Raw genomic sequence first — 25,822 nt, 5'->3', positions numbered from 1 at the left:
CAGGGTCACTATGAGTGAAAGGCGACTGGATGGCACTTACCAACAACAAAGACCTAGATTGCTGGCTCTTCTGAGTTCTCTGCATAGTAAGCTCCCACCTACCACCTCTTCTACCTTTTCCTGGTATAGCTTGACCCATTCTGTAAGACTCATTTTCAAGGTCACCTTTTATGACAATTTTTCTTAGTTACTTGTCTTTCTCTTCCCAGCCTCAGACAAGGTTAGAAAAAGTGCCTAATAATAGTACTACCTACTTAAATTGTACGAATTATTGTAGAAACATTTGATATATCTTTCAAAAAAGGTCAAGCCACTTGAAATAAATTCATTCTAATGCTGTATGAGAGCAATTGTTTTTTACATGTTGATGGACACAAAAATTATAGTCTGTTAGATATCTGTCACGGTGATAGGCAAAAAGTACGTCTCACCATTTCTATTAAAATTTTTCTCAACCTCAGAACAGGCAGCTCCAAAACCAAAGTAAGGGTATAGGTCTCCTTCTCCTTTCTCCCAGTCTAGGCAGGTTTCATAGCCCCTGACAAGAGAGAACAGAATCTGTGGTCAGGTCATGGGGTGGCAGTGGGAAGGGTCATGGGGTGGCATCTCCTCTGAGAAGGTGGGAATAAGTGAAAGAAAATTGGTTTTAAAGAGTTCGCTTACTTTGTAAGCACAGAATGTTATGCTTCTCAAGGGCTTACCAAGTATTTCGAGCAGAGAAGGGACAGGGCTCCTCGTCAGGAGACTGAACCACTTTAAGAGTGAAGTTTTGACAAAGGTAGTTTCATTTTCAAGTTTTAAAAAGTCTAAAAATTGAGAAGCCTCCAATCAAAATGTATTTTAAGTACAAAATAATATTTTTAAATGAACATGTTTGGAGAAAGAAAATGTCCCAAACACATTCTTTTTTTAAACTATCTTGTTAGTTGGTGGGTAAGTTGATGTGGCATTAAATATCTACTTTTCAGGAAGTAGGGCTGAATGGATGTAAATGATGGATTTTATCAGATTCCGCACACAAGCAATTCCTCCTCTCTGACTCACTGCTGTGATATTTCAAGAACTCATATATATTTGAGGAAGAATGGTGCACTTCTTTATAAGCTACGTTGGGTAGACATGATGTTGAGAGGCCCAAAATCCTGCCAAGGAAGCACAGCATTCCAATTGATCCAGAATCCTGCCAAAGCACAGCGTTCCAACTGATCCAGAGGTCTCTTCATGGCACTTTCCATGAAATGCCTTCCAGTCTTTGAGTGACCAAAGACTTCTTCAGTGAAGACATTAGACTAATAAAGTCATTCTTTATTTCAGCAGTAACACAAACATATATTCATCATTTGTGATTAGTTTAAGAACCTTAATTAACTCATAAGACCACTAATCAACTCTCTCCTTCCAATTCTCAAATATTTTTTTTTGCTATCACCTTTTCATGTGAGATCAAAGCATGTATAATTGTGTCTTGCAAGGGGGGGGAAATCTATTAAGCAAGCTAACTTTTTAAAGCTATTCTCTGAAATTTTCACTCACTTTATTTGACTCAATTGCCTGAAATGTAATAAAAAGCTGGACAGCAAATAAGGAAGTAACTGGAGAGTTGATGTCTTTGGATTATGATATTGGTGAAGAATATGAATTATAAATGGATTTGAAGAAGAACAGCAATGAAAAGTTAAGTCCTGGAAGTACCAGTGGCCTTAAAAATGAGGCTGGCAAGACTTTGTCTCATGTATTTTAGATAATTTGTAAGAAAAAACGGAGTTCTGGTGGCCCAGTGGCAAAAGGCTGTTCTGCAATCCTGAAGGCCTGCAGTTAGAGGCCACTAGCTGCTTTACAGGAGAAGGATGGACAGTCTCCTCCCGTGTGATTACTGCCTCTGAAAACCTGCTGGAGAGTTAGCTATGGGTCAGTGCACAGATGTGTGTGTGTGTGTGTGTGTGTGTGTGTGTGTGTGTGTAAAGGGGGGGGAGAGAGACCAAGAAAGAGGGGAAACGGAGGGGGGGGGGAAGAGAGAAAGAACACGCTCTGGTGGCCTCTGAAAACCTACTGGAAGGTCAGCTATACAGATTGGTTCCAACCTGATGGCACTCACAACAGCCTTAGGAAGAACTAGCCCCCAAATTAGAGGAGCAGATGGATTGATAGAGTGACTGTTACAAGGAGCTCAAACACCTAAAATACTAACACCATATGATGATTTGATAGAGTTGACAGGAGAGGAGTCAGGGTGTGGTGGAAGAAAGAATTTGTAGGAAAAAAAAAGAGAGAGACTCATTCAATAGATAACCATGTCAGAAACAGGTCAATTCCCCAATTGTGTTGTTGTTGTGTGTCATCAAGTAAGAACTGAGCCACATCTGACCCTTCAGCAGGTTTTCAGAGACAATAAACCACATGGGAAGCGATTGTCCATCACCAACATCAATTATTTAGCATAACATATTTGTCCTGCTGGATCTCCATACATTAGGTAAATCACAGAGAATTAAACAAGAAAGTAACAGAAGTAAACTCCTCTGGTTGTTCATCAAAGTTCTTGGCAATACAGTGGATGGTGGGAAGGTATGCTTACAGCTACCAGCCTCCGTAACTTTCTGGCAAGTCAAATAAGATTGTAGATATTCCCATTTCAGGTGGCACTGCCCCTCTATACAGAGAAGAAAGAGAGAGAGAGAGAGAGAGAACGAGAACACTAATTGTTTTCTTCCTAGTAATTGAACTTTCCATACAATTATGCTTTGCTCTAGTATTTTCAAAGTTGTTAACGATTTCTCTTTGTTGAATCCATAATCAAGACTCTTATACCAGCACTCAAGGAAACAAAAGACAGGTTGAAATCCAGAAATCTGCTATCAAGGACCTCTCCAAAATGCTGAGGAGTAGCAATGTCAGTCTAAAGACTAAGATCCACCTGATTCAGACCAGGGTCTTTTCCGTTACTTTCTATGTATCTGTAAGTTGGACAATGAATAAGGATGACAGAAGAAGAATTGATCCCTTTGAGTTGTGGTTTTTAGAAAAGTACTAATTATCCTATGAACTGCCAAATTACAAAGAAATATTTGTTGGAGCAAGTGCAGCCAGGGTGCTCATTAGAGGCAAGGATGATGAAACTTCATCTCACATACTAGGCTTGTTGTTAGGGGAGTTCAGTCCTTGGAAAAATATATCTCTCTCTCCAGTCTCTCCCAAGTTATGTAGTAATTTTCAGATCATTGCTTCTGAGTGCTGCATAGTATTCCATTGTGTGAATGTACCATAATTTCTCAATCCATTCAGTTGTGGTTGGACATTTAGGCTTTTCTCATCTTCTTGTGGTGGTGAATAATGCTGCCATGAACACTGGTTTACAACTCTCTATTTGTGTCTCAGTTATAATTTCCCAGGGATATATTCCTGCATGATGTGGGAGAGACTGGAGAATGTTATGTTGAGTGAAATAATTCAGTCTCATAAGACAAATACTGCATAAAACCATTATTGTAAAAATATAAGGATAACTATTGGGAGCAGAAGGGTGAGGATAGGCAGGGGCAAAATCATGGGTTGCACAATTTGGTGGGTAGAAGAGAGATCTGGTGGGGATCTAAAAAGCCTGAATAATGAATGATGAGTATAGTCTAATGGTGATTTTATAAAACATGATGCTTGGAAATGATTGTATGAAACACAATGTGAATGAAGAATAGTGTGAAACACAATGTATAAAAACTTTGTAAGCAAACCAATAGAAAATAAAAATTTAAAAGGAAAAAGACGTCTTGCTTTGAAAAAGACATCGTGTTTGGAAAGGTCAATGATAGAGAAGAAAACCCACAAGACTGTACGTAGCAATGGGCTTGAGTACACCAGGAATGATGAGGATGACACAGGATGGAGCTGAGTTCAGGTCCTTTGTTCATTGGGTTTCTATGAATCGTAGTTAACTCCATGGCACCTAACAATAGCAACAACAGCAAAAACAACATTTTTTCATATGAGAGCAAAGGGGCAAAGTCTGTTAAATATGCCAACTTTAAAAAGCCACTCTTTGACATTTAAAATCATTCACTTTATTGACTCTGTTAACTCATATACAGTCAAAAGCTGGATGTTCTGACTTCCCTTCTGTCAATGCTATCAGTCACTCTGTGGTGCTTGTATTTTAGACATATTGTTTTTATGTCCTGTTGAGACGGAACTGACTCATAGCTAACCTTTCAGTGAGTTTCCAGAGGCTATAGCTTGTATCAGAAGGAATTGGCTGACACAGAAGAATTTAATGAAATAACATATGAGCAAGAGCCTGTGGTGATGAAGGAGGAAGTTCAAGTTGCTCTGAAAGAATTGGCAAAAAACAAGATTCCAGGAGTTGATGGCATACCAATTGACATATTTCAACAAACAGATGCTGCCCTGGATGTGCTCACTAAGTTGTGCCAAGAAATCTAGAGGGCAGCCAGCTGGCCAACTGACTGGAAAAGATCAATATTTGTTCCCATTCCAAAGAAAAGTGCCCCAACAGAGTGCAGAAATTATTGAACAATATCATTAATATCACATGAAAGCAAGATTCTGCTGAAAATTATCCAAAAACAATTGGAGCAATATGTCAGCAGAGAACTGCCTGATGTGCAGGCTGGATTTAGAAGAGGTCGCAGTACTAGGAATATTGTAGCTAGTGTACGATGGATCTTGGCAGAAAGCAAAGAATACCAGAAGAATGTCTATCTGTGCTTCATTGACTATGCAAAGGTTTTTGACTGTGTGGATCACAACAAGCTGTGGCTAACTCTGAGAAGAATGGGAATCCCAGAACATTTGATCGTACTAATGCGAAATCTATACTTGGACCAAGAGGCAGTCGTCAGAACAGAGCAAGGAGACGCTACATGGTTCAAAATCAAGTAGAGGGTTCACCAGGGATGTATCCTGTCTCCATACCTTTTCAATCTGTATGCAGAACAGATCATTCGAGACACTGGCTGTACGAGGAGGAATGTGACATCAAGATGGGTGGAAGAGTCACCAACAACCTGCATTATGCAGATGACACAACACTGCTTGCTGAAACTGAGGAGGTCCTGAAGCACTTGCTGCAGAAGGTCAAGGACTACAGCCTTCAATACAGATTGAAGCTCAACATTAAGAAAATAAAGATTCTCACCACTGGGCCAATTGGCAACATCAGTATGGATGGTGAAGAGATTGAGATATTTTAACAGTTTTAGTTTGCTTGGCTCCACAGTCAACACTCTTGGTACCAGCAGCCAGGAAATCAAGAGATGAATTGTATTGGGAAAGTCAGCTGTGAGGGACCTTTCAAGAGTACTGAAGAGCAATGGCATCAGGCTGGAGAATAAGATGTGCCTGATCTGGGCTATGTTGTTGTCGTTGTTGTTATGTGCTGTCAAGTCACTTGCGACTCATAGCGACCCTATGTACAACAGCCTTAAACTCTGCTCTGTCCTGTGCCAATTGCACCGTCTCTGATACACTCATCCTGATTACCGCAGTCACTGAATCAATCCACCTCATAGAGGGCCTTCTTTTCCTGCATTGTTCTTCCACCCTACCAAGCATGATGTCCCTCTCCAAGGAGTGATCCTTCCTTACAACATGTCCAAAGTAGGTTAGATGGAGCCTCAGAATCCTTGCCTCCAAGGAGCCGCCCGGTTTAACCCTTTCCAGGATGAATCTGTTTGTTTTCCTACTAGTCAATGGTAAACTCAATACTTTTCTCCAGCACCAAAACTCAAAGGCATCAATTCTTCTTCTATCCTCCTTAGTCATTGTCCAACTCTTTGATGCATAACAAGAACAGATTATCCAGGAAACTGGGCTCTATGAGGAGAAGTGTGGGGTCAAGATTGGTGGAAGATCTATCAACAATCTGCATTATGCAGATGACATAACCCTGCTTGCTGAAACTGAGGAGGACCTGAAGCGCCTGCTGCAGAGTGTCAAGGACTGCAGCCTCCAATATGGATTGAGGCTCAATGTCAAGAAGACAAAGATTCTCACCACTGGGCCAATAGGTAGCATCATGATGGATGGTGAAGAGATTGAGATTGTTCACAGCTTTAGTTTGCTTGGCTCCACAGTCAACACGCTTGGCACCAGTAGCCAGGAAATTAAAAGATGTATTGCTATGGGAAAGTCTGCTGTTAGGGACTTCTCCAAAGTACTGAAGAGCAATGGTGTCTCTCTGGAGACTAAGGAGCGTCTGATACAGGCCATGGTCTTTGCCATCACTTGTTATGCATCAGAGAGTTGGATCTCGGCTATAGTCTTCACAATTAAATGCTGTGCATCAGACAGTAACTAGGGATGATACAAGGAGAATTGCCTTTGAGCTGGAGAAGAGTGTTGAATATACCATGGATTGCTAGGAGAACAAACAGATTTGACCTGGAGAGGGTGAAGCCAGACTGCTCCTTGCAGTCAAGGATTCTGAAGTTTCATCTGACATACTTTGGGCGTGTTGCAAGGAGGGACTTGTCCTTGGAGAGGGACATCATATTTGGGAGAGCAGAGGAACGGCGCGGGAGAGGAGGACCCTTGATGAGACGGATTGATTCTGTGATTGGGGTGGTGGGAGTGAGTGTGTCAGAGATGGTGAAGTTGGCACAGGATAGAGGAGGGTTTAGGGCTCTTATACAGAGGGTCACTATGAGTCGCAAGCGACTTGATGGCACATAACAACAACAACAACAACAACAACAATGCCTTGTATAGGAGAAGATTGCAGTTTTTGTCTCAGAGCAGCTGGTGGATTTGAACCACTGGTCTTTGGATTGGCAGTATAACTCTCTATCCTCTAGGCTACCAGATAAATATAACAGGTTATAATATGATTCTGAATATGATAAGTCCCTGTTACCATTTTTCATGTAGAGAAATTGATTTGACATATGCATTTAAAAAATCTCATCGTATTCTCAGGACCATCTGTTTGGAAGTATGTATATTTAACAGTTATCCGAAAAGAAGCTTAAAAATCCTTGAGAATTTGGAGGAAAGAGATAAACAAAGGCAAACTCTGGCAGTAGGCAGGAAACTCATGCCAAGTCCTAACTCTGTTGACAGTGAGGTGGGTGTTTAAGACTGGCTTAGCTCAACTGCATTGAGAAATAAGTTCATTGGCCTCCTTTCTGATTATGTGCTTATAAGAGAAAGTGCTGGTTATGGTTTGGGTTCCTTTATAGTTCTACCCATGGGGGGACAAAATGTGAAGGGCATGTGGGTTCTGGGCAGTCTATCCTCTTCATAATTGATTTTTGTTTCTGTACTCTGAGTAGAGCCAAACAAAAGGAAGTGGGCTTTCTTTTGATATTTTGGCTTCACATCAAAGTTGACTTTCAAGGAAAAAGGGGGGAAAAATAATCAGCAAACAATGCCACTGGTAGTAGGTAGTATCTTGTGACTCCTCTTGTTGGGCACTGTTGAGTCAGAACTGACCCATAGATGACCCCCCAGTGAATTTTCTGAGGCAGTAAATCACACAAGAGGAGATTGCTCATCCTTCTCCCACGGAGCAGCTGCTGAATTAGAACAGTATACCTTAGGGATTACAGTGCAGCTTCTTGCCTCTAGGTCATCAGAGTTCCTGTGACTCATAGTTGTTGTTATGTGCTGTGGAGTTGCCTATTACTCATAGGGACCCTATGTACAACAGCCCTAAACTCTGCTCTATCTTGTGCCAGTCTTGTTGTCGCTGACACACCTAATCGCCATTACCCCAGTCACTGAATCAATCCATCTCATTGAGGGTCTTCCTTTCCTGCACTGTCCCTCCACCCTCCCAAGCATGATGTCTCTCTTCAAGGACTGGTCCCTCCTTGTAATATGTCCAAAGTATGTCAGATGAAGTTTCAGAATCCTTGTCTCCAAGGAATTAGCCTGGTTTAACCCTCTCTGGGATGAACCTGTTTATTCTCTTTGCAGTGCATGGCATATTTAATACTCTTCACCAACACCACAGCTCGAAGGCATAAATTCTCCTTCTATCATCCCTAGTCACTGGATGAAATAGAGGAACACAGAATCACTTTCTATAGTACAGTATTCTGGAAAAGAGTTATTGACCATCTAATTACAAAGAAACATCAGACAAACTTAAATTGAGAGATAGTTCCCAAAGTAACTGATCCTTCAGACGCATCAAGGTCATGAAGCATCAAAGAGAGTTGCTCTGAACTGAATGAAAATACAGAAATAAAAAGGCCAAATGCAAGGCAAAATTCTGAGCTATGTCTTTTTGCTGAAAAGGGATGATTGAAGACAGTTGTAAAATACTAAATGGGGCCCAGAGAATAGATATGAACAATATAGCAGTGTTAATTTTCAGATTTGGGTGAATGTATTAGTTATGTAGAACTAGATAGAAATATGTTATGTATGACTAGATATGAATGTGTTTAGGAATAAATTTGGCATTAAGTTGATAACTTACACCAAGATATTTCAGGGAAATAAAGTTCTTTGTACTATGCTAGCAAATTTTGTCTCAAAATATAAAAGAAGAGCAAAAATATTTGTCATCATTTAGAACGTAGTAGAACTTATCTTCATCTTGCACAAGGAAAGTTATTTTAAAGAGCATTTTGATTGGTTAAAAAATTAATTCATAGAAAAATTAACATGTCAGAGACAAATATTTAATTACAATACTTTATACTTAGAGTGAGTCTTAAAAATTAAAAGAGCCTAGTTAGAGAAAAGGATGCAAATAAGATAGAATAATCAAATAATTGGAAATAAGAGTAAACAATAAGAGCCTCAAACTGAGATGAAATGGACAGTGAAAATTAGGGGCTGTACATACAATAAAGCCGAAAGGAAATCTAAAAATCAATCTCAGGTTTCCTAGTTGCAGCTGGTGTAGCGAATAAACAGGAAACAAGCTTTGCAATCTAAAAGAAATTTATATCCAGAAATTTAAACAGTAATTTAAAAAAGAAATATTCTATGTCTTTAATAGCTCTTTCTTTTTAAAATGCAGTGACTTTTTCCATGCAGTTATTTATTATATAACCCTCAGTAAAAATCAGGAGCAGACTGTGAGAATTATAGCTCTATGAACATATTTTAGTTGAGGATGATAACAACGTACTCCAGGAATAAAGCTTTTTGATAATTTGTTTTGATGCTTGGGAAAGCTTAGATAATTAAACAAGCTTGAAACCTGATTTAAGACTGAGAGGTTTCATGTTAGTTAATAGAATGCTCCTTCGTCACTGGAGGGAAGCAACCTCCAAAACCACAATGAGCTCCGCAGAAAGGTCTACTCCCTGGCCTGAAATCCTGCCTTTGCTCCAACTCACTGGCAAGCTTAAAAGGCAAGTTCTTTAACTGCTTGGAGTTTTGGAGCTTCTAAAATAAGAGAATCATATTGCCTTCTTTTAAATTGTTAAGATTCAATTAGATTATAGATGGAAATAATGTGGAAAAATGTCTGGCACATTTGAAGAATTCCATAAATGTTAACTATTATCACAATTTCTCACACATTGCTAAGGGATGGTTAACTCCAACATAGACTTCAGGAAGAAGGTTACTTAGTGTAAAGGGGGCATGGGTTTCGGAAATGAGCTAAGTATTTCTTAGTAATAACAAATAAGGGGGAAGAAAAGGAGGAAATAGAAGCTACGATCTGGATTCTCAGCTTCTATTCCCAGTTTTGACCTCACTGCCCTGCTTTCTCATCAACACAATATAAGTAGTCATAAAGTGGGAAAGTGGAAAGCAGGAACAGTTGCATCAGACAGAATTCGGTTTCACTCTGGGCTTTGCTAATTACCAGCTGTGTGGCCCTGGGCAAGCTACCCAACCTGTTTGCATCTCGGGTTCCTCATTTATAAAGAGGGATAAGAATGAGAATCTTCCTCTTGCAGGGTTTAGGGAAGATTAAATGAGATTACATGCACAAAGCAACTGACTCGGGACTGGTCTTCCACCCCTTTATATGCATCTGATGGTGGACATGACCAAGTTACTGCATCACCCTTTTCAGCTGAGCTCGGAGCTAGCTCCAAAATGCTTCTCAAGGTTCGTTTAGGCCGTACCTATTAACCGACTAGAGGGGGAAAAAAATCTATTTGTAACTCTGAAGTCTTTCTAGTAATAATCTTTAAGTTTGTTATTGTTAGCTACTGTCAAGTTGATCTTAGATTCATGGCAACCCCATGCCTAAAGGAACAAAGTGCATCATCCCCATGGTTGCTTAATGGACTCTACTGCGTGTTATAGGCCTTTTGTTCAATGATTTTTAGAAGTAAATGACCAGACCTTCCTTCCTAAGGTGTCTTAGTCTAGAATCCACTGCTATTGAGTTGGTTCCAACTCATAGTGACCCCCCATTGGGTTTCTGAGGCTGTAAATCTTTATAGGAATAGACTGCTTATCTCTATTCCTGTGCAGTGACTTGTAGACTCAAACTGCGGACATTTCTATTAGCAGCCTGATATATTATGCCCCATATCACCCACCAGAGCTTAGTCTCAACTCAACTCAACTCAACTCAACTCAACTCTTTGCCTTCAAGTCAGGCCCCGGCTTATAGCTAAACCTCCAGCAGATTTTCAAAGACTGTAAATCACATGGGAGGAGACTTTCTCCTATGGACCTACTGGTGGATTTGAACCACCAAAGAGGCACCACCTTTAGGTTAGTAAGCATAACTCTTGATGGACGACATCACCTTAAGAACTTTAAGCTTAGCCTTGACATCCTTAAAACTTGTTCCACATTGTACCAATGTACAACTTTCATTCTGGATAGTTCATGGGGTGTGCTGTCAGGCATCAAGCTCTAGAGTGCGGAAAATTATAATTAAACCACTGAACCATCAATACCTTCTGACTTTTAAGTTTGATGTGAGTTAAATTATAGGATATGTGTATATGTATGCATGAACAGGTTAGTGTTTTTGTGACATTATTTTATGTCATTAAAGTGCAGAATAGTGGTATCAACAAGTAGACATTTCTCAGTGGATTGAGATGTTGAGGTTCTGGATAAGTGGTGGCAGCCAAACCAGAAAAGTTTGGTGGGCAAAGGGAAGAGAGACAAAACCATAGCTTAATTTAACTGGGGTAGAGGTAGCATAAGTAACAGAAAGTTTTTGTCTGCTGTTTTGTTGCTTGGTTTTTGCCTGTTTCTTAAATGGGTTAGGACAATTAGAATATATTTGTAGGAGGGAACTAATCAATCATAGGGAAGATGAAGAGAGGGGAAATATTTAATGGAACAAGGTCTCAGTGGGAATGGAGAGGGAAGACCAAGGGCAGGTAAAGGATAAACCTTGGAAGGAAAAGAGATTCTTCAATGAGTCATGAGAGAAGAAAACTAAAAGATATGGCAATGTACAATAATTGGCACAGGAGAAAAGAGAAGACTGCACATTACAACTGTGGTTGGTCATTGACATTGGAAATGGTCTCTCATTCAAAAAGACCCACCCACTCCAGCCCTAGATAATAGCCTATCTCTTCTCTATAGATATTACCAGGAAAATAACAGTACACTCCCCATAAACCTGATGGAGATGCTTACTTATGTCAATATGGTCATAAGTCCAGGCTGTTAGGTAAGAGTTGCTTATAGTGAAAGCTCTCAATTATCTGCTTTGACAAGCTGCTTACTCTGATGCAATACTTCACTCAACTCACCATTACATGGGCTGTCTGGGTCATGTCTAGTATGGCATACACTTTCTAGAAGCAAGCTACTGTTTGGCAAGAAAAGAAAATACCAGAGCATAGGTCATGGGAAAAGATTTCTGGGGAGCAAGTACTAGTTAGGAAACACCAAAGGATACAGAAGAAAGCATCATTGAATAATTAGAAGATTAAAGAAGCAAAGACTGAAAACACTTAAGTGTTAAAAGCATTCTAGATAGCACCAAAAGTTTTGCAAAATCCTTCTTGTTTAAACCATTGACCCCCGTGCACAGGATAATTAACATCAACTTGTAAACCTATGGCTGGTTTATGTGGAATAAGACAAATCAACAATTTGTGGCCAGTTTATTTTGATTTAGACATATCGGACATTGTGGAACTCATCTCAAGATTGTCTCCCTTCTCGTTATGACCATACAACTGAAAAAGAGAAAGATTTCTTTTTCTCTGCTAAAAGTTCTTCAGTATAATTATTTAACATAAATGATGATTAACTGAACATGAAAAACCAAGATGACTTAGGGCCTTTCTCTTCCAAAAGGGCAAAGTTTTAGGAAAGTAATTCAGTGACTCACCTAAAATATCCAGTGGCAGACAGACTAATGTTTGGATGAAAGCTTCATTAACCTGCAAATAGGAACATTTTCAAAGGACAAATATAAAATTGGACAAATGAGAAGAAGCTCTGGGAATAAAATAGCTTTCTGGTTGTCGTCCTTTTTCTTACTTTGGGGACTATTATCCTGCTAAATAAGCAAGTATAGTGCCCGAAGGCGATGGACGTGACACACGTTCAAGATGTAGTATTGGCTTTGTCTGTCTCCTACTGAAGAGACAGAGTCACTATTTTAGTGAATCTGCCTCAAGAATAACTGATGATAAAGGTAAAAATCCATGATAGAGGTTGAAACTCTGGTCCAAAATCTGACAAAAGAGCTCTGCTTCCATGTCCCCATACCTGAGGAAGTGGGCCAAGGCTGGAGCTACAGGCACAGATAGCAAGTTCCACAGGAACATGGGAAAAAAGAGTGGGTAGGGCACTCATGTTGCTGCCAGTAAGTCCGATCCATCACTGCTTCCCGATGATTTGCAAAGCCTCAAACTCATATCAGGGTCATATTACAATATCAAAACTTTCATTTTTGAAAGAAAAGCAAGGATTGCCACTTAGGAAACCACAAAGAAATCTAGTTTCCTCCATGATTATTCAAAACGGAAAACTTGTTAGTGTTGATAGCTTTTACTGAAGGTATTTTCAAAATATGGTCCACATAGCAACTTCAAATGCCAGTACTCCCTTTCCACTTACTGGTTAATTTTCCTTTAAACTACTAAACATGACCTAAATAGTGTAGATCTACCTTCCTTTGCTAATAACCAGACACACACTAAGTCGAATTTAAGTAACAGTAACAGTTAACACCTCTTCAGATGGGGATAAATGCCCAGCCTCATTGGAAATTTCTGATCAACAATATATGGTTGTGAGATGTATTGTTGATCTATATCTGCGTCTTTGCTTATTAAACTCAAAGTATGCTCCAGAAGCAGAGAGATCACACGGGAGCCTGATAAAAATGTCAGAGTCCCAAACTACCTTCTACTAAACTATACATTTTCGCAAAATACACAGGTGGGCTGAGAAGCACTGTCATGTGCTGTTTTAGAGAGAAAAAGGAAGTTGTGCTGGATGCAGATAGCATGGCTCAGTTATCTCCCCCAAGTAGCTCCAGTGGACTCTGCAGGCTTCAGAGACTCACCCAGTCATCCCAGGAACCATAAGGACTCTGGCTGATGATGGGTTTCAGGCATCTTCTCAGCATCTGACAGACATTCTGCAGGTGGAAAAAGACAGGAGGGTCATAGAATTCAAGTGTAACTGGATTTCTCACTCTCCACAACTATTTCTCCCAGCTCCCCTCAGAGATCTTCTTTTTGGTTACTCTCCATTCCTAAGTAACCACCAGGTCCTAATGATCTTTGCACCTGTCAGCTGAGTTACGACTTCTGCCCTGGAAGACTGGGAAAACTCTAGAGGAAGTCAAACAGAATGCAAGTCCCACTTGCCCGTTCAACCCAAGTAGTTCTGTTTCTACTTGCTTTATGTGTAAGGATTCCATTTAAGAGCTGTTACATACTTGGTATCTCTATAAAACCACTACAGAGAGCACAAGTGTTGTTTACATTTCCAGATGTAGACTTTTGGATTAAATATTCCTGAGCTAGAATAGTTCTACATCTTCTCAGCATGGGAGTAATTGGCACTTTCCACACTTTGGTGATCTCATTCATGATACGGAGTCTATACCAACTCACAACTCAAGGACCTTACCCAGCACTATCCCAACTACATTGCTGTCTTTGCAATAATGTTAATGACTTCTTCTACTCACAGAAGTATCCTAGTTTGAAAGACACAGTGCCTCAAACTAATAACATCAACTTTGGCTCTTGTTTTCAATATTAAATAAAATTAGGTAATCACAATGATCATTATTATCTCAATTATTTTAGGTATGTTGTTAAGTGCTATTGTGTCAGAAACAGCCCATAGCTCACCCTCCAGTGGGTTTTCAAAGACTTAATCACACAGGAGGAGATTATCTCTCTTTCTCCAGTGGAGCAACTGGTGCCTTCAGGATTGTAGCGCAATTTCTTACCACTAGGCCAACAGAGTTCCCTATTCTAGGTGTACCCAAAAGCTTTGTTGAAGAAATACTTTAATACAAATGGTTGCAAAGTTACCAGATACTGAGTAATTCACTGTCGGCATTGGCATTGAAGTTCCACTGGCCAAACCAGAGAGGTCTTCTCTACACTTCTTTCGTTGTGGGCAATGGCATTTACTCATTTCCAGGCCCAAAGTCTTAGGTTCAACTAGACTTCTTTCTATTCAGTTGAGAGAGCTGTCTGGATGGGATCATCTTTGTCCTTAACAAAGGAGGTCGTTAGTGTAGAGGATATTTTAACTTATTTCTGCTTCTGAATAGAGAGTGAAATGGCAAGAATATATGAGTGATATATATTGTATATATTTCCAGTAATGTGTTGCTTGGAAAAGTGTCAAAAAGATAGCTTGGTTACTCATTAATGTAGACTCAAGATGCAACAATTTCCAGCTAAGAAATCTTCCTGTCCCATCTTCCTTCTGTGGACCTACATAACCAGGCCGGGAAAGATTGTATCTGAGCTGGATTGCCACCAGATCTCCCTACATTGTAAATAATGCTTCAGTAAACATGTAGTACTTTTTGCCTTTGAGAGGTTAAGGTATTTTGAATATGTTCTTAAGACTATTTTCTTAAAAGCAAAAATATGCTACTAAACAAATATTACTCCAAGCCCTGCTATTTTGAGTGGAACAGAGAAACACTGTAAAATAGTGTTTTACTTTCTTTTCACATAAGTTGCATGCAAAAAAACCTCAGGAAGAATTTTCTAGGCCAGAGCAGAGGAGATCCTCTGGAAAGGGGTCTGAATTTAAAGGAACTTAGCAATCAGTAGCATTAGTAAACCTACAAAGCTTTTCTGTTGACATCTGTGCTCGTGGATGCTGTGGTGGCAATTGTGTTGGGCATTGTCACTGTGTTCATCTCGCCAAGATGTATGTAAGACATGGGTATCTTTAGTTCACGGTTGGCCACCCGTAAAGAAAACATGCAGACTTCATGTGTTGATCCAGAGTGAAATTATTACAGTAATTTAAACCAAATAGTAAAGATGTTCCCCCCTTCTCTTTTAAAAAGTGATAAGGAGATTAATAATTGATGGTTTAGCAGACTAATGCAAGCAAGCAAAAACTGTTCAAATTCTAGACAATATAATTTCTTCTCCATCCCCCAAAACTGCTATCCACTAGGGTTCAGGATAAATCTCATTATATTACATTATGGTTTTTAAAATTGGATTTATTGGGAGAGGGGATCTAAAAGAGAAAGGACAGATTCTCCATCTTTTTATCATCCATTGACAGGCCCCTTTGCTCGATGAGAACATAGGTCTGCATTCTAGAAGGGGACTACTATTTTATATGGCCCTCCTATTTTTATAGGTCAGTTTGATGGAGAAATGAACAGATTTTTGTGGAGACAGAAAGTCCAAATTTGGGGTGCTAATTATGCTCAGGCATTGTTTGGGAATGCTGACTGCCCAGAACCTGGACTTTGGAGCCCATGAGAAGTTGTGGTTCCTCAAGGAGAGGGAAGAGGAAGAAGGGAGCCACTAGAGCACTGAGAAACTAGGCTTAAGTGAGGCCCAACCACTAGCGAAGAGACATGAACCCTTGCTTTCCATGTCCCTGGGGGTTTATTTTTGTGTACTCCAGAGGGAGCTCTGAGGACACTTGTGGGTAATTCTGCTCCTCACGCCTCAGAGTCTAAGGAGTAACAGAACAATATGGAGTTTGCACCTCCTCTGTGAGGCCTAATCTTGGCCAAGCAAAACTGGAACAACGTCTCTCACCTGTATCATTTTAGTATTAACACCTTGTCCCAGTTCAACTCCTCCATAAACAACTAACACAGACCCATCTGTGTAGATGTGAACCAGAGCAACAGCCTAAAAATAAAATTAGAAATCTATTTTAATTATCATCTGTACATGAAATTTTAAAGGTGAAATGGTCACAAGTGAAGTACCAAAAACCCCCAAAATAAAGGCACAGTTTTATTCCAGCAGGTAGAGGAGCAGTGGTTTCATGAAAAAAGTAGAACAAACGCTTACACAACCTGAGAATGATAAAGATAGCATCTCCTGAAAACCGAATTCGAGTTTACATATGTAACTTACTGTTAGAATTTAGTCATAGCTAAATTTAGTCACTGTTTTCAGTAGCATTCAGTAGGCTCAATGTGAGCGGGACCTGACAATAACAATGACTGCTGAGTATTGTCCTCTTACTGTCAACTCTCCTAGGTTGAATTTCACAAAGAGAGCTTCTCAGCTTGCTTCCCTTACTCTACAAAGCAACAAACACTTACTTATATTGGTAACAACAGTATTAAATGTAAAACTCATTGTTCTTCAACATTTGGGGGTTGACAAAGTTTAGTAAGTTCATTCCTCTTTATTCAAATGCTCTAAGCAATAGTCTTTCCAATCACCTGCTATGCATCTGAAAGCTGGACAATGATTAAGGCTCACAGAAGAAGAATTGATGCCTTTCAGTTGTGTCGCTGAAGAAGAGTACTGACTATCCCATGGGCTGCCAAAAAAACCACAAAAAACCAACAGATATGTCTTGGAAAAAGTGCAGTCAGAGTGCTCCTTGGAATCAAAGATAATAAAGCTTCATCTCTCATACTTTGGACAAATTGCTAGGAGAGATTATTCCTTGGAAAGGGACATTATACTTGGAAAGGAAGAGGGTCAGTGAAAGAGAGGAAGACACCGTGCCTGCCGGTTATATATACATGCTTCGGGCATGTTGCTTGTTATTGTGTACTGTGGAGTCAGACTGATCCATAGCTGACCCTTCAGTGGGTTTTCAGAGCCAATAAATCACATGGGAGGATATTGTCTATCTCCCACAGAGTAGCCGGCAGATTTGAAACACATACCTTTGCATTGGCAGCATAATCCCTTACCACTAAGCCACCAGAGCTCGCTAAGGCTATTTCTTGAAAGTGACATCATGTTTAGAAAGGTGGAGAGTAAGCAAAAGAGATGAAGACCCCTAATAAAATAGATTTACACAGTTACTGCAGCAGTGGACTCGGAGTGTGTCAGAGATGATGAGGACGCTACGGGATAGGACAGGGTTCAGGTCTGTTGTTCTTGGTGTCACTATGAGTCATACTCAAATTGATGGCACCTTACAATAATAACCAGCAACAATATCTTTTCATACCTGCATCTTATTTTGTGATATACATGTATCATACAATTTTTTTAAAAAAAATGTATTTTGTGTGTGTGTGTGTGTGTGTGTGTACCGTCAAACTGGATCTGACTGGTACAGGAGGAGATTGCCCCTCCTTCTCTAGCAGAGCATTTGGTGGATTCGAACCACATACCTATGGGATTGCAGTGCAGCTTCTTGCCAGTGGGCCATCAGAGCTCCTTCTATATAAAATTTTCAAATAGGACACACTATTTGAATAATTTTCATTTTGGTATGATTCTCTACATACACTTCTCTATGTATATCTTGGCATTGTTTTTCCATGTGTGTGTAACCATCAGATATATTCTTAGAAATGATAATGGGTTTGAGTTTCATTTTGAAGTGATAAAAAGTTCTAAAAATAGACTGTGATGATAGTTTCAAACACAATGAGCATACTTTAAATTACTGAATTGTATTCTTTAAAGGTATTTAAGGTAAATGAATTCTATCACAACACCGTTAAACTGTCTGTCTGTGAGTAGTGCAAACCATTAATTGTGTGATTGCAAACCATAAAGATAGAAGTTTGATTTAATCCAGAGTTGTCTCCAAATGCAGACTTGGTGTTTTATTTCTGAAAAATCAGCCATTGATAGATCTCTGGAATGAAGTTATGCTTGGATGCAATGTGGTCACCATAAGTTACAAACGACCCAGCAGCCACTGCACTAGGGGAGGAAGAAACATAGTAAGTGGGAAATGAGAGGAATATTTTGCTACAAAAATATTAAAATACCATGTATTACCCCCATGTATGTGTATGAATGTTTACTTATAGTAAAAAAAAAAAAACATGGAGGAAAGACATGGAAGGGTGGAAACCACGCTATGAATATTGGATATTTGGTCGTGGCAGAGAAAACAATGTTCTTTCCTCCCACCAAAAAGGTGGGGGGGGGGAGATGATAAAATTTGTCCATAACTGAACTAGTCTATAAAATGATCCAAATTGTATAAAAAGTGTATATGTGTGCATACACCCTCAGAGGAGAATAACAAAATACTGATGGTGATAGTCCTTGGACGGCGTGCTCCTGATGATTTTAATTTTCTTCCTTCGGACTTTTTGTTTTGTTTAAAATGTTTTCAATAATGGAAACTGTGGGTTATCTATATGTTGTTGGTGGTAATTGGTGCTGCTGAGTCATTTTGACTTAGGAACCCCTTGTCTCATAGGAACCCCCTGTGACAGAGTTAAACTGCTTCGTAGGGTTTTCTGTCAAGTGACCGCTCCAGAGCAGACTGTTACTCTTTCCCAGGGGCCACTGGGTGGATTTGATTTGCCAACCTTTCAGGTAGCAGCTGAAGGCTTGACTGTTGTGTGGCCAGCACTCTACATTATTTATAGAATAATGAAACAAAGCCATAAAGCTGTTCTAATTAGGAAAAATGTATTGGTCCCTAAAATATATGTTATGCCATGTTTTCTTTGCAAAAAATCATTCATTCAAAGCTGCTATCTTTGCATTTCAAAGGCGCTTGTCTAAGTAGTTCTTCTATGGAGCTCTGAGGGATGTTTCATTTTCTAAATTGGGGAAACATGGGGATTTAAGTACCATCTTTAGAAATCCCTTATTAAAATATAGATTTTACCAGGTGCAGTGTACTAATCTATGATCTCAGATTAGCGTCTCTCAAAAGGGGAGTGGAGAGAATGTCTTGAACAAGTAAAAACCCTCGCTCAAGGGGAATAAAAGGAAACTCTGAGTGTAACTATAGAAAAGATCTCTTAGCCAACTTTGGGCATGTGAACCATTTTAACTGTATAATAATACAGGGGCAAGCTAACTTACTCATTCTATTTTCCAAGTTTAATAGTTGCTCTCAGTCACAATTTTATATCTAGTTAATTAGATATCATTTGATTACAAAGCAAATATTTCAAATTATCCAGTGGAAAAATGCAAGCAGAGCGCTGGAGTGATTGAAGAAGACACGTGACCCAGTTTGGAATGACTTAATAATGCACTTCTCCCAGACTCAGTTCCACCCATGGGAATGTGCTTGCTGGAATCATGAGAAATGCCAGGTGCAAGTCTTATTTCTTAATGAATATTAATGGGTTCTCTGAAGTTTTCCCAAGGGATTCCTGGAATTTTGCATAGATTTATGTTTAGAGATTTCCATCTTTCCTCCCAGGAATCTAATAATCTAAAATATAACACTCATATTTATAAAGGCATACATATTTTATGTGAATATTTAAAATACTTGAAGTAGGCAGTAAGTACATATTTTACGTGATACATTCTATGTTTATGTTTATAAGCACAAGAACATATATTTAATACTAATTATACATATACTTACATATATAGGCTAGAAATATTCAGGAAGCACTCACACATCTTTTCCATATTACTCAATACATTGTGCAAACACACATTAACATATCATTTCTGTATTGTCTCCATTACATAACAGTAACATGTTAAAGACATCATACTGTGCTACCAATGCCATTAAGTTGGAACAGACTCAACGCTGACTCTCTATTGGATTTTCAGGACTATGAATTAATTAGAGGGGAGCTGCTGGTAAATTTGACCCACCAGACAAGTCCTAGCTTTACATTAACAGTACAACTAGACAGTCCACTAGTCCATAGACTAGGTGTGTGGAGCTCCCTGTCCAATGTGCTAGACAGCATAAGAACCATGAGTGTTAGTGTTACCTACACCACTTCCCAGCTGTAGTCATTGAAGTAGTTGTTGTTGTTAGGTGTTAGCTAGTTAAGTGTGACTCACAGTGACCCCATGAACAACATATCTGAACTCTGGCCAATCCTGTGCCTTCCTTATCATCTCTGACACACTTATACCTATTGCTGCAGTCACTGTGTCAATTCATCTTGTTGAGAGTCTTCCCTGACACTTCCAAGCATGATATCCCTTTCCAAGGAATAGCCTCTCCTAGCAACATCACCCAAATATGTGTGACAAAGTCTTACCATCCTTGCATCCAAGGATCCCACTAATACTGCTTTCAGAGATCTGTGTCTGCTGATCTGGAAGGCATGGCCTATAAAAAGAAGGAACCCAGGTAAGTCAACTGCTCAAGTGGTCAGTATGAACCCATTGACTCCTCCACAGGGAAAAGGTGTGGTAGTTTGCATTTGGAAAGATTGGGGAAAGCTCTGGCGACTATGAGTAGTTCTTCTCTGTGCTGTATGGTTACTATGATTTGGGAGACTTACACTTGTCAACAGACTGAGTTTTGGGGTTTGTTGGTTTCAGCCTTTAAAAAGATTCATTAGCAGCCTCTGGCTACTCTATCCTGCCAAAAGGGATAAATTCTTGGACAAATCTATGGACAATAACAATGAATCACTGGTAGAAATGTTAATGGGTTCTCTGAAGTTTTTCCAAGACTGAAACTGGGTCTTAGGGAGCTCTGGTGGTTTAGTGGTAAGGAGTTTTGTTGCCAAGCCAAAGTCACACAGTTGGAATCCACCAGCTGCTCTGCAGGAGAAAGATGGACAATTTCCTCCCACGGGATTTGCTATCTCTGAAAAACAGTAACAACAAATTGCTTTTGTAGGAAATATAACTGAAAGGTTAGTAATTTGATTCAATCAGCAATTGTTCTTGTTGATTGCCTTTGAGTCAAACACGACTCATAGTGACCCTATGAATAAAAAGTTTGAAGCCCCTTTATAACTATTGACATTTATCAATCAGCAATTAAGGTAGAATATTAAGATATTAACCATTAAGGTACTAATACTAAGGTACTTGGGTTGGTGGGGGGGGAGAATGGCTGTCTAGCTTGACCGCGTGGGACCCCTTAAGCTCAAGCAGAAGGGAGAACCAGGATACCTTAAGGCAGGTGAGAAGCCACTTCCAGAAGGGAACAACAGGCTTCCTGACTTGTCATTAAGGTACGTTGGGGGGAAAAATGTTTGTTAGGCTTTTGGCCCTATGGGCCTTGGGCCAAGAAGGGAACACAAATATATAGGTGCTTCACAAGACATTGCCATATCCTTGTAATTTTAGTACAACAGCCTAATATCTGCACCAAAAAGATTTACATAATGCCAAGAAAGCAGCAATCCACCTCAGCCATCATGAAAAAAAAATCAAAATAACCCTTCTCCTAAAAAAGCAGACCCAATGATGCCCCAAATAGAGAGAACCAGAAGAAATATATTGATGTAGATTTATTTGATCAGCCACAGAAAAAGATACAAATGTGGAAAGAAACAACAGAAGTCAATAAGAGAGCAAATGCCTCAGGGACAACAGCCCAGAAGAAATATACTGATGAGGAGCAACTTAAACAGCTATGGAGGAAAATGTAAAAGATGGGAAAAAAGAATTGATAGAATATATAAAGAGCTACAAGAACTTAAAAAAAATCATCACAAAATAGAGAGTATAGTTGGTATAGCCAACACAGCACTGGAAATAACAGAAACGCATGAAAATGCAATCCAGAATATTAAGACTCAAATGGCAGAAGTGTCCAACATGTTGGTAGGACAGAAAAAAAAAAGAGAGAGAGAGAGAACTGAAAAGATGTAACAGAGGGATCAGTGAGCTGGAAGACAAGAGCCTCACTAGAAATATACTAGAGCTAAGACATAAAGAAAATGAAGAAAACATTAGAATTATGTGGGATGACTTAAAACAAAGTAACGTGTGATTGGAATTCCAGAACAGAGAAGGTTTAACAGGGTAATCTCTGAGAAGATTGTGGAAGAAGTACTAGAATAAAATTTTCCAGGTATTTTGAAGAATAGGGAAATCCACATTTAAGAAGCACAGAGAACACCAAATAGACTAGACCCAAAAAGAAAAACATCAAGACATAATCAGTTCTCCAAATTAGAAGGTAAGGATAGAATTCCAAAAGCAGCAATGGTAAAAACAAAGGGGATATACCTTTTTTTTTTTTTTTAAGTATTCTAGTAGGCAGAGGAATAAAGAGATAGGTAAAGCAAGAGTTCAGCTTATAGCTTGGACTGAAGAGGCCCACAGGGAAATCGACAATTTCAGCACAGTGTGACTGTAATGAAGTTAATAATGGATGGTGTGGGGCTTGAGGATCAGAGAACCTTCTAGAAGCAATGGACTACAAAAAAATAATACAACAGCTTTTGAATGTGACTGTGGTCTAAGACAATCCTGGATAAGATTTGTAAACTAGAATTGTGGTGGTTCTGTTTATTTCATTAATACCGCTTTCTTTGAAGGCTTTCCTTGTTACCAACAACTATCCATTAATCAATAGCATCCCAACTGTTCTGGCAAAAGAAACAAAGCCATACAAAACCCCCTTTGTATATAAAAATATTATTAATCACTTTTACATTAAAGCTTTTAAAATTATTTTTCAATTTTTATATAGGATTTCTGAAAATTACCTGATAATAAAATGTTTTTGATATGCAACTGAGAATTTCATGGGGATAATGGCAATTCCTTTTTTTTTTTTAAACAGTAGTTCTGCTGGTTAAATTCCTCCACAACCTTTTCCCTGAGGTAGTAGGAAGAGTTTTCCATATATTTCTCCCAGCAGCTTATAAAATTCTTTGGATCAAATTCTTGCTTGTGAATTGTCCTATCAATGGTTTTGTACGTGTTTATTTTCATAACCTGGTGGATGAAAAGACCAAACTTCACAAGAAGATAAATAGAGAGTGAATCCATGGCAGAGATTAACCTTTACATTACTCTGGAATTCAGCATGAAAGGATGCATTGAGTATGCATTCAATATGTAAGAGACCACATGATTTTGAGAATTGAAAGACTGAGCTTTTTTCTGCATAAAGCCTTTTCTGGATTAACAGTTCCTGTCAGGTTACCTTCTCTGGTGGCAGGTGGCATTTGGCTGTCACAGCAGTTACCCAGGTCTCCATTACAAAGGCTCCTTGGGGAAAACTGAATCCCTGGAAGGCTGTGTTGGGTGGCAAATTGGTCTTGCAAGCTCGGCCTTGAATCCACAGGCTAGGAATTTTATAAGCATTTTCCAATTTTTTTTTCCACTTTATAAATCCAAGTGTTTTTTATTAGATCATGACTCAAACCTCTGAAGTGCTAATGCATCTCCATCAGCAGGGAAACGGGTCCCCACACTTAAGAGATCCTGATGCTGCTCAGCATAGCTGCAGGAGGAGAGGTGTAGGTATAGACGCCACAAAAGATCAGATCTTAAGGAGAAAACATTAACCAACCTCCATGTAATTAACACAGCCTCAAGCCACCAGGACACAGGCCCCCCAACCCCCTTAATCTTCTCCTCAGCTCTTCTGCTGAAGAATTTGGCCTTTACAATGACTGGTTGCTTCGGGAGCTTTCCCTTCCCCAAGACTTTGTAGTAACCCGATCGAACCACATCAATGATTGGAGCAGCTCCAGTCTTGTTTTTTGCAGCCTTTATCCTTGTCTGCTCACTGACCAAAGTCCATAATTTGTCAAGGTTAACAGTTGGGCAGACGCTCTGATTCCGCTTCAGGTGGTAATGTCTCATACCAACCTTCCCAAAATAACCTGGATGGTATTTGTCAAAGTTGATCCTGTGGTGATGCAAACCGCCAGCATTACCTCGGCCTCCAGGGTGCTTCCGGTGCTTCCCGATGCGGCCGTGGCCGTGGCTCACGTGGCCCCGAAGTTTGAGGGTCTTCCTCAGTCTTGACGGCATTTCGTTCGCTTACACGAAAAAGAGGCATTTTCCAATTTGAGCAGAGCATATTCTATTACCTGAAAAGCTTTCCAAGGTCAAAAAGTAGATTAAAGTAATGACATCTGGATTTATTACATCTTAAATAGATTAATAAAATTCTCTAGGGAGTCCTGATGGCATGGTTAAGCCTCTGGCTATTAACCAAAAGGTTGATGATACAAATCCATGAGAAGACCTGGACCCTAGGGAGAGAGATTCAGTGGATTTGCTTTAGCCAAGAAAACCCTGTGGGGCCATTTTATTCTGTTACATGGGTCAGTATGAGTTGAGATGGACTCTAGGGCATTCAAATAAAATCCTTTGAGGCAAGAGAAACCCCAGTACTTCTAAGATGTGATTTTATTCAATTCTCAGAGGGAATTGCAAAGGAGAATCTCCCTATTTTCTGGTCAGATAATTGAGCTACTAATACTAGCTACTAATTATAATTTACATGCATTTTCTTTACATATATGTCAATTAAAAATATTTCTGCAATTCAAATAAATCTATGTTCTATATTTGATCAAAATGGAAATACTTTTATCTCTATTGTTTTTTAATTAGTTTGTTTATAAAGTTCATATACATTGAGTTTCATACTATTCTTCGTTCACATTTTGTTTCATACAATCATTCTCATACATTATGTTCTATAAAATTAATCACCAGGCTGCTCCTTGGAGGCAGGATTCTGAAGCTTCGTCTGACATATTTGAACATGTTTCAAGGAGGAACCAATCCTTGGAGAGGGACATCACGCTAGAGAGGGTGGAGGGACAGCATAGGAGAGGAAGACCCTCAATGAGATGGATTGATTCAGCGATTGGGGTAATGGGGGTAGATATGTTGGAGATAAGAGAGATTGGCGCAGGATAGAGCAGGGTTTAAGATTGTTGCACATTGGGTCGCTATGAATAATCACAGGTGGCTTGACAGCACATAACGACAACAACATTATCACCATTAGACCTTGCCCATCATTACCGTCTTTTCACCTGGATCCTTGGCATTTCCTTTGCCCCCTCCCTCCACCCACCAAACTACGCAGCCCTGAGTTTTCCCCCCTACCCATCCTCAGCCTTCCCCACCTTGAGTTTCCGTACATGTTTCACTAGTTATCCTTCTATTTTTACAATAATGGTCTTATGCAATATTTGTCCTTATGAGACTGCACTACTTCACTCAGCATAATGCTCTCCATCCTCTACCAAGTTATATAGTCTTTTAAAAAAATGTTGCTTCTGAGTGCTGTTTAGTATTCCATTGTGTGAATGTACCATGATTTCTCAATCCATTCAGTTGTGGCAGAACATCTGGGCTTTTTCCATGTTCTTGAGATGGTAAACAGCTCTGCTATGAACATTGGTGTACAAATTTGTGTCTCAGTTCTAATTTCCTTGGGGTATATTCCTAGTAGTGGAATAGCTGGGTCATATTTTTTTAAATTACTCCCACACTCAAAAAATGTTATCAGAAACTCAAAGGTTTTTTTTTTTTCTTTTCCCTTAGGTTAGAGACTCATAGCTGCTTTAATATTGCCTAGGATTCCCTTTCCCATTCTTTTCTGTTTACAAGTTAGGAAGTTTTTAATAAAGCCCAAG

The 25,822-nt window shown here is 39.4% G+C and overlaps 1 pseudogene; it reads right to left on the bottom strand.

Annotated features, from left to right (window-relative positions):
- Window positions 1–390: 390 nt before the first annotated feature.
- LOC102856876 overlaps window positions 391–25,822 on the bottom strand; it is a 63,608-nt pseudogene continuing 38,176 nt past the window's right edge.

This window comes from Elephantulus edwardii, unplaced genomic scaffold (genome assembly GCF_000299155.1).
Source record: "Elephantulus edwardii isolate Elephantulus edwardi_28Jun2011 unplaced genomic scaffold, EleEdw1.0 scaffold00075, whole genome shotgun sequence".
NCBI lineage: Eukaryota > Metazoa > Chordata > Mammalia > Macroscelidea > Macroscelididae > Elephantulus > Elephantulus edwardii.
This window is presented reverse-complemented; position numbering and strand designations above follow the sequence as displayed.